This window comes from Aulostomus chinensis, chromosome 19, assembly GCF_037954235.1.
Source record: "Aulostomus chinensis isolate RoL2024-O1b breed Wild chromosome 19, RoL_Achi_v1.0, whole genome shotgun sequence".
Classification (NCBI taxonomy): domain Eukaryota; kingdom Metazoa; phylum Chordata; class Actinopteri; order Syngnathiformes; family Aulostomidae; genus Aulostomus; species Aulostomus chinensis.
This window is the reverse complement of record NC_141338.1, coordinates 25,470,888-25,482,710: the sequence shown is the minus strand read 5'-3', so window position 1 is coordinate 25,482,710 and position 11,823 is coordinate 25,470,888.

Sequence of the window (11,823 nt, the reverse complement as noted above, 5' to 3'; positions counted from 1 at the left end):
GTGTGAATGGTTGTTCGTCTCTCGATGTTGGCCCTGCGATGGACTGGCGACCTGGACAGGGTGTAGCCCGCCTCTCGCCCGTTGACGCTGGGAAAGGCCCCAGCCCCCCCGCGACCCTTAATGTGTAGGGATAAGCGGAAGATGAAGATGGATGGATGGAACAAAGAATATTAAACAATAAGAAAGAATATTAGCATATGAAAGAATATGAAAGAATATTAGAATATGAAAGAATATGAAAGAACATTAGAATATGAAAGAATATGAAAAAATTTCAAAGAATATAAAAGAATATCAAAGAATATGAAAGAATATCAAGCAACATGAAAGAATATGAAAGAATATCAAAGAATATCAAACAAAATGAAAGAATGTTGAAGAATATGAAAGAATATGAAAGAATATTAGAATATGAAAGAATATCAAACAATATGAAAGAATATGAAAGAATATTGGAAGAATATGAAAGAATATGAAAGAATATCAAACAATATGAAAGAATATCAAAGAATATGAAAGACTATATAGAATGTCAAAGAATATTAAAGAATATGAAAGAATATAAAAATTATAGAAGATAAGAAAGCATATTTGAACAATATGAAAGAATATGAAAGAATATCAAACAACATGAAAGAATATGAAAGCATATCAAACAATATGAAAGAATATGAAAGAATATGAAAGAATATGAAAGAATATGAAAGAATATCAATGAATATCAAAGAATATCAAAGAATATCAAACAACAAGAAAGAATATGAAAGCATATCAAAGAATCTCAAAGAATATCAAAGAATATCAAACAACATTAAAGAATATGGAAGCATATCAAATAATATCAAACAATATGAAAGAATATCAAAGAATATGAAAGAATATGAAAGAATATGAAAGAATATCAATGAATATCAAAGAATATCAAAGAATATCAAAGAATATCAAACAACAACAAAGAATATGAAAGCATATCAAAGAATCTCAAAGAATATCAAATATGAATATGAAAAAATATGAAAGAATATTTAAGAATATGAAAGATTATCAAAGAATATGAAAGAATATGAAAGAATATTAAAGAATGTAAAAGAATTTTAAAGAATATGAAAGAAAATTAGAATATGAAAGAATATGAAAGAATGTGAAAGAATATCAAACAACATGAATGAATATGAAAGAATGTAAAAGAATGTGAAAGAATATTAGAACAGGAAAGAATATAAAAAAAATAAAAAAAACAAAGATTATTAAAGAATATGAAAGATTATGAAAGAATATGAAAGAATATAAGAAGAATATGAAAGAATATGAAAGAATATCAAAGAATATTAGACGAATATAAAAGAATATGAAAGAATATCAAACAATATGAAAGAATATGAAAGAATATCAGAGAATATGAAAGAATATCAAAGAATATAAAAGAATATGAAAGAATATTAAAGAATAGGAAAGAATATAAAAGAATAGAAAGGAATATGAAAGAACATGAAAGAATATCAAAGAATATCAATGAATTTAAAAGAATATTAAAGAATATGAAAGAATATCAAAGAATATCAAAGAACATGAAAGAATATCAAAGAATATGAAAGAACATGAAAGAACATGAAAGAATATCAAAGAATATGAAAGACTATCAAACAATATGAAAGACTATGAAAGAATATTACAATATGAAAGTCTATGAAAGAATATGAAAGAATATGAAAGAATATGAAAGAATATGAAAGCATATCAAAGAATATTAAAGAATATTAAAGAATATGAAAGAATATCGACGAATATCAAAGAATATCAAGGAATATCAAAGAATATGAAAGAATATATAAGACTATTAGAAGAATATAAAAGAATATCAAAGAATATGAAAGAATATCAAATAACATGAAAGAATATGAAAGCATATCAAAAAAAATCAAACAATATGAAAGAATATCAAAGAATATGAAAGAATTTGAAAGGATATCAAAGAATATCAAAGAATATGGGAAGAATATGAAAGAATATGAAAGAAAATGAAAGAATATCAATGAATATCAAAGAATATTAGAAGAATATCAAAGAATATCAAAGACTATCAAGCAACATGAAAGAATAAGAAAGCATATCAAAGAATATCAAACAATATCAAAGAATATGAAAGAATATCAAACAATTTGAAAGAATATCAAAGGATATGAAAGAATATTAAAGAATATCAAAGATTCTGAAAGAATATGAAAGAATATGAAAGAATATCAAAGATTATTAAAGAATATGAAAGAATATGAAAGAATATGAAAGAATATCAATGAATATCAAAGAATATCAAAGAATATCAAATAATATTAGAAGAATATAAAAGAATATTAGAATATGAAAGAACATCAGAGAATATCAAAGAATAGGAAAGAATATGAAAGAATATTAAAGAATATTAAAGAATAGGAAAGAATATAAAAGAATATAAAAGAATATGAAAGAAAATGAAAGATTATCAAAGAATATCAAAGAATTTAAAAGAATATCAAAGAATATCAAAGAATATCAAAGAATATGAAAGAACATGAAAGAATATCAAAGAATATCAAAGAATATCAAAGAACATGAAAGAATATCAAAGAATATGTAAGACTATCAAACAATATGAAAGAATATGAAAGAATATTACAATATGAAAGTCTATGAAAGAATATTAAAGAATATGGGAAGAATATGAAAGAATATGAAAGCATATCAAAGAATATCAAACAATATTAAAGAAAATCAAAGAATATCAAAGAATATTAAAGAATATGAAAGAATATCAACGAATATCAAAGAATATCGAGGAATATCAAAGAATATGAAAGAATATATAATACTATTAGAAGAATATAAAAGAATATCAAAGAATATCAAAGAATATCAATCAACATGAAAGAATATGAAAGCATATCAAAGAATATCAAACAATATAAAAGAATATGAAAGGATATCAAACAATATGAAAGAATATCAAAGAATATGAAAGAATATTAACGAATATAAAAGAAAATTAGATTATGAAAGAATATCAAAGAATATCAAAGAATATTAGAAGAATATGAAAGAATATGAAAGAACATGAAAGAATATGAAAGAATATGAAAGAATATGAAAGAGTATTAAGGAATATGAAAGAAAATTAGAAGAATAAAAAAGAAAATCAAACAATATGAAAGAATATGAAAGAATATAAGAATAGGAAAGTATATCAAAAAATATGAAAGAATATTAAAGAATATCAAAGATTCTGAAAGAATATGAAAGAATATCAAAGATTATTAAAGAATATGAAAGAATATCACTGAATATCAAAGAATATCAAAGAATATCAAAGAATATTAGAAGAATATAAAAGAATATTAGAATATGAAAGAACATCAAACAATATAAAAGAATATTGAATAATATGAAAGAAAATGAAAGAATATACAAATATGAAAGAATATCAAACAATATGAAAGAATATCAAACAATATGAAAGAATGTGAAAGAATATTAGAATAGGAAAGAATATCAAATGATATGAAAGAATATGAAATAATATGAAAGAATATTAGAAGAATACCAAAGAATATCAAACAATATGAAAGAATATGAAAGAATATAAAAGAATATGAAAGAATGTGAAAGAATATTAGAATCGGAAAGAATATCAAATGATATGAAAGAATATGAAATAATATGAAAGAATATTAGAAGAATACCAAAGAATATCAAACAATATGAAAGAATATGAAAGCATATAAAAGAATATAAAACAGTATGAAAGACTATCAAAGAATATGAAAGAATATATGGAATATCAAAGAATAAGAAAGAATATGAAAGAAGATAAAAAATATTAGAAGATAATGAAGAAAATTTGAACAATATGAAAGAATATGAAAGAATATCAAACAACATGAAAGAATATATGGAATATCAAAGAATAAGAAAGAATATGAAAGAAGATAAAAAATATTAGAAGATAATGAAGAAAATTTGAACAATATGAAAGAATATGAAAGAATATCAAAAAACATGAAAGAATATGAAAGCATATCAAAGAATATCAAAGAATATGGGAAGAATATGACAGAATATTAGAATATGAAAGAACATCAAACAATATGAAAGAATATGAAAGAATATACAAATATATTCAAAGAATATGAAAGACCATCAAAGAATATCAAAGAATATCAAAGAATTTATAAGAATATCAAAGAATATTAAAGAATATGAGAAGAATATAAAAGAATATGAAAGAATATCAAAGAATATGAAAGAGTATTAAGGAATATGAAAGAAAATTAGAAGAATAAAAAAGAAAATCAAACAATATGAAAGAATATGAAAGAATATAAGAATAGGAAAGTATATCAAAAAATATGAAAGAATATTAAAGAATATCAAAGATTCTGAAAGAATATGAAAGAATATCAAAGATTATTAAAGAATATGAAAGAATATCACTGAATATCAAAGAATATCAAAGAATATCAAAGAATATTAGAAGAATATAAAAGAATATTAGAATATGAAAGAACATCAAACAATATAAAAGAATATTGAATAATATGAAAGAAAATGAAAGAATATACAAATATGAAAGAATATCAAACAATATGAAAGAATATCAAACAATATGAAAGAATGTGAAAGAATATTAGAATAGGAAAGAATATCAAATGATATGAAAGAATATGAAATAATATGAAAGAATATTAGAAGAATACCAAAGAATATCAAACAATATGAAAGAATATGAAAGAATATAAAAGAATATGAAAGAATGTGAAAGAATATTAGAATCGGAAAGAATATCAAATGATATGAAAGAATATGAAATAATATGAAAGAATATTAGAAGAATACCAAAGAATATCAAACAATATGAAAGAATATGAAAGCATATAAAAGAATATAAAACAGTATGAAAGACTATCAAAGAATATGAAAGAATATATGGAATATCAAAGAATAAGAAAGAATATGAAAGAAGATAAAAAATATTAGAAGATAATGAAGAAAATTTGAACAATATGAAAGAATATGAAAGAATATCAAACAACATGAAAGAATATATGGAATATCAAAGAATAAGAAAGAATATGAAAGAAGATAAAAAATATTAGAAGATAATGAAGAAAATTTGAACAATATGAAAGAATATGAAAGAATATCAAAAAACATGAAAGAATATGAAAGCATATCAAAGAATATCAAAGAATATGGGAAGAATATGACAGAATATTAGAATATGAAAGAACATCAAACAATATGAAAGAATATGAAAGAATATACAAATATATTCAAAGAATATGAAAGACCATCAAAGAATATCAAAGAATATCAAAGAATTTATAAGAATATCAAAGAATATTAAAGAATATGAGAAGAATATAAAAGAATATGAAAGAATATCAAACAATATGAAAGAATATGAAAGTATATGAAAGAATATCAAAGAATATCAAAGAATATGGGAAGAATATGAAAGAATATGAAAGAAAATGAAAGAATATCAATGAATATCAAAGAATATTAGAAGAATATCAAAGAATATCAAAGACTATCAAGCAACATGAAAGAATATGAAAGCATATCAAAGAATATCAAACAATATCAAAGAATATGAAACAATATCAAAGAATATGAAAGAATATCAAACAATTTGAAAGAATATCAAAGGATATGAAAGAATATTAAAGAATATCAAAGATTCTGAAAGAATATGAAAGAATATGAAAGAATATCAAAGATAATTAAAGAATATGAAAGAATATCAATGAATATCAAAGAATATCAAAGAATATCAAATAATATTAGAAGAATATAAAAGAATATTAGAATATGAAAGAACATCAGAGAATATCAAAGAATAGGAAAGAATAGGAAAGAATATGAAAGAATATGAAAGAATATTAAAGAATATTAAAGAATAGGAAAGAATATAAAAGAATATAAAAGAATATGAAAGAAAATGAAAGATTATCAAAGAATATCAAAGAATTTAAAAGAATTTCAAAGAATATCAAAGAATATCAAAGAAAATGAAAGAACATGAAAGAATATCAAAGAATATCAAAGAATATCAAAGAACATGAAAGAATATCAAAGAATATGTAAGACTATCAAACAATATGAAAGAATATGAAAGAATATTACAATATGAAAGTCTATGAAAGAATATTAAAGAATATGGGAAGAATATGAAAGAATATGAAAGCATATCAAAGAATATCAAACAATATTAAAGAAAATCAAAGAATATTAAAGAATATTAAAGAATATGAAAGAATATCAACGAATATCAAAGAATATCAAGGAATATCAAAGAATATGAAAGAATATATAATACTATTAGAAGAATATAAAAGAATATCAAAGAAAATGAAAGAATATCAAACAACATGAAAGAATATGAAAGCATATCTAATAATATCAAACAATATGAAAGAATATCAAAGAACATGAAAGAATTTGAAAGGATATCAAAGAATATCAAGGAATATGGGAAGAATATGAAAGAATATGAAAGAATATGAAAGAAAATGAAAGAATATCAATGAATATCAAAGAATATCAAAGAATATGAGAAGAATATCAAAGAATATCAAAGAATATCAATCAACATGAAAGAATATGAAAGCATATCAAAGAATATCAAACAATATAAAAGAATATGAAAGGATATCAAACAATATGAAAGAATATCAAAGAATATGAAAGAATATTAACGAATATAAAAGAAAATTAGATTATGAAAGAATATCAAAGAATATCAAAGAATATTAGAAGAATATGAAAGAATATGAAAGAACATGAAAGAATATGAAAGAATATGAAAGAATATGAAACAGTATTAAGGAATATGAAAGAAAATTAGAAGAATAAAAAAGAAAATCAAACAATATGAAAGAATATGAAAGAATATAAGAATAGGAAAGTATATCAAAAAATATGAAAGAATATTAAAGAATATCAAAGATTCTGAAAGAATATGAAAGAATATCAAAGATTATTAAAGAATATGAAAGAATATCAATGAATATCAAAGAATATCAAAGAATATCAAAGAATATTAGAAGAATATAAAAGAATATTAGAATATGAAAGAACATCAAACAATATAAAAGAATATTGAATAATATGAAAGAAAATGAAAGAATATACAAATATGAAAGAATATCAAACAATATGAAAGAATATCAAACAATATGAAAGAATGTGAAAGAATATTAGAATAGGAAAGAATATCAAATGATATGAAAGAATATGAAATAATATGAAAGAATATTAGAAGAATACCAAAGAATATCAAACAATATGAAAGAATATGAAAGAATATGAAAGAATATGAAAGAATGTGAAAGAATATTAGATTCGGAAAGAATATCAAATGATATGAAAGAATATGAAATAATATGAAAGAATATTAGAAGAATACCAAAGAATATCAAACAATATGAAAGAATATGAAAGCATATAAAAGAATATAAAACAGTATGAAAGACTATCAAAGAATATGAAAGAATATATGGAATATCAAAGAATAAGAAAGAATATGAAAGAAGATAAAAAATATTAGAAGATAATGAAGAAAATTTGAACAATATGAAAGAATATGAAAGAATATCAAACAACATGAAAGAATATATGGAATATCAAAGAATAAGAAAGAATATGAAAGAAGATAAAAAATATTAGAAGATAATGAAGAAAATTTGAACAATATGAAAGAATATGAAAGAATATCAAACAACATGAAAGAATATGAAAGCATGTCAAAGAATATCAAAGAATATGGGAAGAATATGACAGAATATTAGAATATGAAAGAACATCAAACAATATGAAAGAATATGAAAGTATATGAAAGAATATCAAAGAATATTAGAAGAATATCAAAGAATAATAAAGAATATTAAACAATGTGAAAGAATATGAAAGAATATGAAAGAATATCAAAGAATATCAAAGAAAATTTGAAGAATATAAAAAATTAGAAAGAACATGAAAGAATATCAAAGAATATCAAAGAATTTAAAAGAATATCAAAGAATATGACAGAATATGAAAGAACATGAAAGAATATCAAAGAATATCAAAGAATTTAAAAGAATATGAAAGAATATGAAAGAATATGAAAGAATATTAGAAGAATATAAAAGAATATCAAAGAATATGAAAGAATATCAAACAACATGAAAGAATTTGAAAGTATATGAAAGAATATGAAAGAATATGAAAGAATATGAAAGAATATGAAAGAATATAAAGAACATCAAAGAATATCGCCTACACGGTCGTGCAGTGGGTAGCACTGTGGCCTCACAGCAACAAGGTGCGGGTTCGAGTCCCGGCTCGGGAACGAGATCTTTCTGTGTGGAGTTTGCATGCTCTCCCCATGCCTGCGTGGGTTCTCACCGGGTAATCCGGCTTCCTCCCACTGTCCAAAGACATGCAATTTGGGGACTAGGCTGATTGGATTCTCTAAATTGACCTTAGGTATGAATGTGAGTGTGAATGGTTGTTCGTCTCTCGATGTTGGCCCTGCGATGGACTGGCGACCTGTACAGGGTGTAGCCCGCCTCTCGCCCGTTGACGCTGGGAAAGGCCCCAGCCCCCCCCCGAATCTTAATGTGTAGGGATAAGCGGAAGATGACGATGGATGGATGGAACAAAGAATATTAAACAATAAGAAAGAATGTTAGCATATGAAAGAATATGAAAGAATATTAGAATATGAAAGAATATGAAAGAACATTAGAATATGAAAGAATATGAAAGAACATTAGAATATGAAAGAATATGAAACAATTTCAAAGAAAATGAAAGCATATCAAAGAATATGAAAGAATATCAAGCAACATGAAAGAATATGAAAGTATATCAAAGAATATCAAACAAAATGAAAGAATGTTAAAGAATATGAAAGAATATGAAAGAGTATTAGAATATGAAAGAATATCAAATAATATGAAACAATATGAAAGAATATTGGAAGAATATGAAAGAATATGAAAGAATATCAAACAATATGAAAGAATATGAAAGAATATCAAAGAATATGAAAGACTATATAGAATGTCAAAGAATATTAAAGAATATGAAAGAATATAAAAATTATAGAAGATAAGAAAGCATATTTGAACAATATGAAAGAATATGAAAGAATATGAAAGAATATCAAACAACATGAAAGAATATGAAAGCATATCAAATAATATCAAACAATATGAAAGAATTTGAAAGAATATGAAAGAATATGAAAGAATATCAATGAATATCAAAGAATATCAAAGAATATCAAACAACAAGAAAGAATATGAAAGCATATCAAAAAATCTCAAAGAATATCAAAGAATATCAAACAACATGAAAGAATATGAAAGCATATCAAATAATATCAAACAATATGAAAGAATATAAAAGAATATGAAAGAATATGAAAGAATATGAAAGAATATGAAAGAATATCAATGAATATCAAAGAATATCAAAGAATATCAAAGAATATCAAACAACAAGAAAGAATATGAAAGCATATCAAAGAATCTCAAAGAATATCAAAGAATATCAAACAACATGAAAGAATATGAAAGAATGTAAAAGAATGTGAAAGAATATTAGAATAGGAAAGAATATAAAAAAATAAAAAAACAAAGATTATTAAAGAATATGAAAGATTATGAAAGAATATGAAAGAATATGAGAAGAATACGAAAGAATATGAAAGAATATCAAAGAATATCAAAGAATATTAGAAGAATATAAAAGAATATGAAAGAATATCAAACAATATGAAAGAATATGAAAGAATATGAGAGAATATGAAAGAATATCAAAGAATATCAAAGAATATCAAAGAATCTCAAAGAATATCGGCTGCACGGTGGTGCAGTGGTTAGCACTGTGGCCTCACAGGAAGAAGGTGTGGGTTTTAGTCCCGGCTCGGGCACGGGATCTTTCAGTGTGGAGTTTGCATGCTCTCCCCGTGCCTGCGTGAGTTCTCTCCGGGACATGCAATTTGGGGACTAAACTGATTGGATTCTCTAAATTGACCGTAGGTATGAATATGAGTGTGAATGGTTGTTCGTCTCTCGATGTTGGTCCTGCGATGTACTGGCGACCTGTCCAGGGTGTATCCCGCCTCTCGCTCGTTGACGCTGGGATAGGGTCCAGCCACCCCGTGACCCTTAATGTGTAGGAATAAGCGGAAGAGAACGATGGATGGATGGAAAAAGAATATAAAAAGATATGAAAGAATATCGAAGAATATCAAAGAATACCAAACAATATGAAAGAATGTTTAAGAATATGAAAGAATATGAAAGAATATCAAACAATATGAAAGAATATTAGAATATGAAAGAATATCAAACAATATGAAAGAATATGAAAGAATACTAGAATATGAAAGAATATCAAAAAAATATTAGAAGAATATGAAAGAATATCAAAGAATATCAAAGAATATCAAACAACACCAAAGAATATTAAAGCATATCAAAGAATATCAAACAACATAAAAGAATATTAAAGCATATCAAAGAATATCAAACAATATGAAAGAATATCAAAGAATATCAAACAATATGAAAGAATATCAAAGAATATCAAAGAATATTAGAAGAATATCAAAGAATATTAGAAGAATATCAAAGAATATTAAAAGAATATGAAAGAATATCAAACAACATGAAAGAATTTGAAAGTATATGAAAGAATATGAAAGAATATGAAAGAATATGAAAGAATATAAAGAACATCAAAGAATATCGCCTACACGGTCGTGCAGTGGGTAGCACTGTGGCCTCACAGCAACAAGGTGCAGGTTCGAGTCCCGGCTCGGGAACGAGATCTTTCTGTGTGGAGTTTGCATGTTCTCCCCATGCCTGCATGGGTTCTCACCGGGTAATCCGGCTTCCTCCCACTGTCCAAAGACATGCAATTTGGGGACTAGGCTGATTGGATTCTCTAAATTGACCGTAGGTATGAATGTGAGTGTGAATGGTTGTTCGTCTCTCGATGTTGGCCCTGCGATGGACTGGCGACCTGTACAGGGTGTAGCCCGCCTCTCGCCCGTTGACGCTGGGAAAGGCCCCAGCCCCCCCCCCGAATCTTAATGTGTAGGGATAAGCGGAAGATGACGATGGATGGATGGAACAAAGAATATTAAACAATAAGAAAGAATGTTAGCATATGAAAGAATATGAAAGAATATTAGAATATTAAACAATAAGAAAGAATGTTAGCATATGAAAGAATATGAAAGAACATTAGAATATGAAAGAATATGAAACAATTTCAAAGAAAATGAAAGCATATCAAAGAATATGAAAGAATATCAAGCAACATGAAAGATTATGAAAGTATATCAAAGAATATCAAACAAAATGAAAGAATGTTAAAGAATATGAAAGAATATTAAAGAGTATTAGAATATGAAAGAATATCAAACAATATGAAAGAATATGAAAGAATATTGGAAGAATATGAAAGAATATGAAAGAATATCAAACAATATGAAAGAATATGAAAGAATATCAAAGAATATGAAAGACTATATAGAATGTCAAAGAATATCGGCTTCACTCTTTCTGTGTGGAGTTTGCATGTTCTCCCCATGCCTGCGTGGGTTCTCTCCGGGTAATCCGGCTTCCTCCCACTGTCCAAAGACATGCAATTTTGGGGACTAGACTGATTGGATTCTCTAAATTGACCGTAGGTATGAATGTGAGTGTGAATGGTTGTTCGTCTCTCTATGTTGGCCCTGCGATGGACTGGCGACTTTCCAGGGTGTACCCCGCCTCTCGCCTTATGACA